The sequence below is a fragment of the Rhinopithecus roxellana genome, chromosome 13 (assembly GCF_007565055.1).
Source record: "Rhinopithecus roxellana isolate Shanxi Qingling chromosome 13, ASM756505v1, whole genome shotgun sequence".
Classification (NCBI taxonomy): domain Eukaryota; kingdom Metazoa; phylum Chordata; class Mammalia; order Primates; family Cercopithecidae; genus Rhinopithecus; species Rhinopithecus roxellana.
The window spans coordinates 6,501,605-6,506,869 of NC_044561.1; the positions used below are offsets into that span (position 1 = coordinate 6,501,605).

At 50.4% G+C, this 5,265-nt stretch overlaps 1 long non-coding RNA gene across 1 annotated transcript; it reads left to right on the forward strand.

Moving 5' to 3' along the window:
* Window positions 1–1,075: 1,075 nt before the first annotated feature.
* On the forward strand, window positions 1,076–4,172 carry LOC104666757. Its single transcript, XR_748596.2, has 5 exons — window positions 1,076–1,175; window positions 1,331–1,397; window positions 2,233–2,316; window positions 3,100–3,216; window positions 3,762–4,172. It is a non-coding gene; the product is annotated as an uncharacterized LOC104666757 (long non-coding RNA).
* Window positions 4,173–5,265: the final 1,093 nt, after the last annotated feature.

Consider the following 5,265-nt stretch of genomic DNA (forward strand, 5'->3'; position numbering starts at 1 on the left):
GGCAGTAGAATCAGGGTACCCTCTGAGGAGCAGGAGGCCAATAAAAAGTTCAGAGGTTAAAAAAAAAAAAAAAAAAGAACTCTTACAACTCAATAATTTTAAAAATCCGGCTGGGCGGGGTGGCTCACGCCTGTAATCCCAGCACTTTGGGAGCCTGAGGAGGACAGATCACCTGAGGTCAGGAGTTCTAGACCAGCCTGGCCAATGTGGTAAAATCCTCTCTATTAAAAATATAAAAATTAGTTGGGCGTGGTGGTGCATGTTTTTAATCCCAGCTACTCAGGAGGCTGAGGCAGGAGAATCACTTGAACCTGGGAGGTGTGGGTTGCAGTGAGCTGAGATCGCACCATTGCACTCCAGTCTGGGCAACAAGAACAAAACTCTGTCTGAAAAAAAAAATTAAAACTTCCCAAAAATGGGCAGAAGATTTAAGCAAACACTTCACCAAGAAAGATATATAAATGGCAAATAAATACATTAAAATGATCTTCAACACCATTAGTCATTGGGGGAGGGGAGTACACATTTTAATCACAGCAAGATGCCACTACATATCCACCAGAATGCCTAAAATTTAAAGACCCTAACAAGTGTTGACAAAGATACGGAGCAACTAGAATGCATACATTGTTGGTAAGAATGTGAAATGGTACAATCACTTTAAGAATCAATATGGCAATTTCCCATAAAGTTAAACAAAAATCGATGTGACCACACAAGTCTATGTCTAGTTATTTATTCAATTAAAAAATGAAAGCACGTGTCCACATAAAAACTTGTACAAGAATATTCATAGCACTTCTATTTGTGATAGCCAAAAACTGTCAAGAACTCAAACGTCCGTCAACAGGAGAGTGGATAAATATTCCATTCTAAACCATGGAATATCATTTAACCACAGAAAGGAGCAAACTGCAACACATAGATGACTCTCAAAAACATTCTCCTAGGTGACAAAGCCTGATACAGAAGGGTATGTGCTGTGTGATGCCATCTATATGAACTTCTAGAATAGACAGGGCTCCTCTATGCTGATAGAAATCGGAACAGCACGGCCTGCGGGGGGTGGGGAGGGCAGGTGCTAGAGACAGGGATCCACTGGGAGGGTGACCTGGTGAGAGATTTTACAGCTGCAGAAAATGTCCTCTACCTTGAGAGAGGCGTGTGACACTGGAGTAAGTTTGCCAAAATTCATCAAACTGTGCTAAGATCTGTGCACTTCACTGAATATAAACATCATTTAAATGTCTACTTCATTTAAAAAACAAAGAAGCTGATTGGAAGTGCTGAGCCCTTGGGTAGCATTTTCTGACTGTGGTCTCCACTGCAGGTGATCTGGCAGAGCGCTTCCCCGAGGGGTCACTGGGGGTCAGAGTGTGAGGATTTCCACTTGGAAGGTCAGTGGAACTGACCCCAACCAAAATGATCCCCCAGCTCCCGCCTGCTGCATGTGAGGCCTGGCTGCCGGTGTTCCAGGGGCTGCAAGGACAAAGAGGCGGGGGTCTCCAATATTCAGTACATGCCCTGCTTTTGGAGTGGCATCCCCCAATCCAGAGGCCTCTGCCCGACCCTTTCTTAAAATAAATCTTGGGTTTTCTGCCAGGCTCAGGGAGGGGCAATTTCCCAGCTGTGCAAGCAGTGGGAGTGGAGAGCTGTCTCTGCCCCTGTCCCTCACATGAGAGGAAGACTAACTGCTCTTGTTTGAAACAATCCTCCTTCACTCCCCTCCAGAAGTCTGTGGCATCTCCAGCCTCCCAGCCCATTGTTGCTTCTCAGCTTTGCATGCTGCTGGCCGTGTTTCAGCTTCTCAGGCTTACCTGGTGGGTTACGGCTCATCCACCAGGTTTCCAGTCTCCAAAATGTTGGTGCTTGGGCCTCCTCCCCTTTTCTCTTTCTGCTTGAGGGTAATGTCTGTAAAGTGATCTTTGCCATCATTTTAGTGGGATTTCAAGAAGAGGCAAATGTATGTGTGTGTGTGTGTGTCTGCCACCATCTTTCTCAGTAAGTCCAGTCTTTGCACCTTTTATCCTCATGGTTGCAGTGTGGCTGCTCCTGCTCTGGACATCAGATCCACATTCCAGGCAGGAAGGAGGGTGTGTGCCCCTGAGAGCATCCCCTTTGAGGGGAAATCAAACTGGCAGACTTTCTCTTATGTCCATGGCCACTCCTAGCTGCAAGCAAACCTGGTAACTCCTATTTTTAAGGAGGCAAACTTTCACTCCAACAAAACAGGTTGTTTAAGGAGAATGGATGGTTACACATCCTGCATGGGAGACAATCACTGAACCAGAGGGGAACACAGTGCATGATGGGCTGGTAGGGCGTGGGGGTCAGTACAGCATGACACAGAAGGAGAGCTGGTTCCTTGAGAGAAAAACAAAGTGCTGGCCCCAGAGGTGAGGAAGGGTTGCTGGCGGGCAGAGAGGACACTGGAGCCCACGGTAGATTCTTCTTGATCATTCACTCCCAGTTCCCTTCCTGCTCCTAGCTCAGTCCCTGACTCCTCTTCTCACTGCCGTCGCTGTCCCTGTCCTGCAACCAGGGTAGGGGATGGGAGGGGAGGTCTGCACGTTGCCGAGCCTTGTGGAAAGGTGACCGTGGACCTCTGGGAGGATGATCTCATCACTTTCTGAAGGAGACGTCGAGCTGAGATGCTAACAATAGCCAAGCACGATGCCAGCCTGATTGGAGAAGCTAAAAAAAGAAGCTCGTTCCAAAGCCTCATCAGGGAAGAGAAGGGCCACGAAGGCAGGTTTGCAGGGCTTTAGGGAGGAGGGGGAGAGGGATGCAGAGGGATGGACTGAGTGGCCTGAGTCTCAGCACAGCTGTGGCCATGGGCTGCCTCCACGTCCAGGAATGCCAGGTCTGCCATGCACCACCCACCTGCCCCCAAGTTTGCACAGGGCACCTGGGAAGACCTTCAGCCCTACTGGGCCACCCCTTGAGTACCCTCTCCTTCCACATTGGAAGGTCTTCTACTTCCTGGAGCTTGGCCTGCCTTGGGAGGAGGAGAAAATGGCCCATGTCCCCAGAGAGCTCACGAAGTGCTAGCCTAGGTGAGCACTCTTTATGCCTCATGCCATGGAACTTTTGCCACAGCCCTACCCACTTTATGGAAGAGGAAACGGAGGCTCGGGAAATCAAGCTGGCAGACTTCCTCTGGAACTTCCTCTGGACATCTGGAGGGACGTCTTGTCAGCAGAGCAGGCTGGACTGGTGAGTTTCCTGCAGTTGGGAGTCCTGGCCAATGTGTTCAGCCCCCTCTGACCTCTCTGTGCCCTTGATGTTTTTGAGCCTCATGGCTTGACTCCCACCAACATCTTCTGTCTCCTCCCCCATGCCCCAAAGGCAGCTGGTGTAGAGGGTGGCAAATGACAACCTCAAGGCCAGAGAGGAGTATAATATGCCCACAGCCACACGGCCAGTAACAGGCAGAACTGGGGCTGGAACCCACGTCGCCTGCTTTCTGGCTTCTTCCTTATACCATAGCACAGCAGAGATGGCATCAGAGGCGAGGCTGAACAGGCCAGCTAAAGGAGGGTGCTCAAACCCTGCCCGTGGCCACCAGCACCACACCTGGCTTTCTGCCATCAGCCTAGAGAAAAATAACAAGGCCCAAACTGACCTGCACTGAAAAGGCAAAGTTACAAATAAAGAACAGCTTCAAGCCTGATGATTGGAAACTTTGCTGCGTTGCCATCTGTCACAAATGCCACCACATTCTTCATAACCCCCAACGACATTTTCCTCTTCATTTTCAGCTTCACAAAGAGGATGCAGCCCTGCCTCCCAGCAGGAGTCAGTTCTGCTCTGAGACATGAGGCTCACAATCAAATGAAGACTCCTACTGCTGCATCTTGAAGATAATGATGCTGTCACTCCGGGCCAGAACCACAGGAGTGGCAATGAGTGAAAAGCCAGCAGAGTGGAGTGGCCACACTGATACAGGTGAGGCTGCAGCACTACTGCAGCCCAGGGCTGGGCAAAACTGCCTTCCTGTCCCCCAGGAGCTGAGGCCTCTGAGATTGGTGCTGGGAGGTCACACAGTGCAGGCAAATCACACAGACCTCGGAGCAGGATCCCTGGCCACGAGAACTCAAAAGACACTGTCTTTAAAATGAAGACAGAAAACTGTACTTATTGCCACAATAAAGCTGTGTAACAAAGTACCCAAAATTTGGGAGCTTCAAATAAGTGTTTATTTGGCTCACAGTTCAGCAGTTTTGGCTGGGTTCTGTGGTGCGATTCTTCTGGTCTTGGTGGAGTTCACCCACATGTCTGGTGGGCAGCCAGCTGCTGGCAATGAGGCTGAGTGCTCCTCACCCTCCCAGGCTGAGCTGGGTGTGTCCTTGTGGCAATGGCAGAGGCACAGGAGAGCAACCAGAGGATACACAACCCCCTGAGACCCCAGCTCAAGATGGGCCACAGCCACTTCCACTTTGTCCTGTTGACCAACATGGATCACAGGGCCAAGCCCAGAGTGAGAAGTGGGCAGGCCAACTTAGCCTTGGTGAAACGGGCAGCTCCAGGGAAGGTAGAAAAGTGGGGCCATCACTGCGACCTGGCACCAATGCCTGCCCCGAAGAGTGAGGCCATCACTGCGACCTAGCACCAATGCCTGCCCCCAGGGCTATAGTCTAGAGGATTAAGTGGATTAAGGGCTAGGAAAACACATTACGAACAAGCGCAGAGGCCTCCTGTATCCAGTCACCAATGGAGGCCACCTTGGTGAGTCCAGGTGCCATCTCTGCACCGCATCCCAGCCTTCAGCCTCTGGCCCTCTGGGCCGGCCTTCACAGAGGAGTCAACCTGCTCATGCTGAAGCACAGTTCTGAGCACGCCACTCCCCTGCTTTAAGCTCACCCACGGCTCCCCACTGCCCTCTGGGCCTCTCTGATTCATCCTGCACTTTCCTCTTGGGCCTCAATGTCCCCTTTTATCCCCCGCCTCAGGGCAACACTAACAGAATGGGACCTATGTTCTCTCCTGCTCCAGACCTTTGCACAGGCAGCTCTCTTTGCCTGGAAACTTTGCCTCCTATTATTTCTTTCTTTCCTTTTTTTTTTTTTTTTTTTTTTTTTTTTTTTTTTTTTTTTTTGAGGCAGAGTCTCACTTTGTCACCCAGGCTGGAGTGCAGTGGTACCATCTCAGCTCACTGCACCCTCCACCTCCCGGGTTCAAATGAGTCTCCTGCCTCAGCCTCCTGAGTAGCCAGGATTACAGCTGCCCACCACCACACCCAGCTAGTTTTTGTATTTTTAGTAG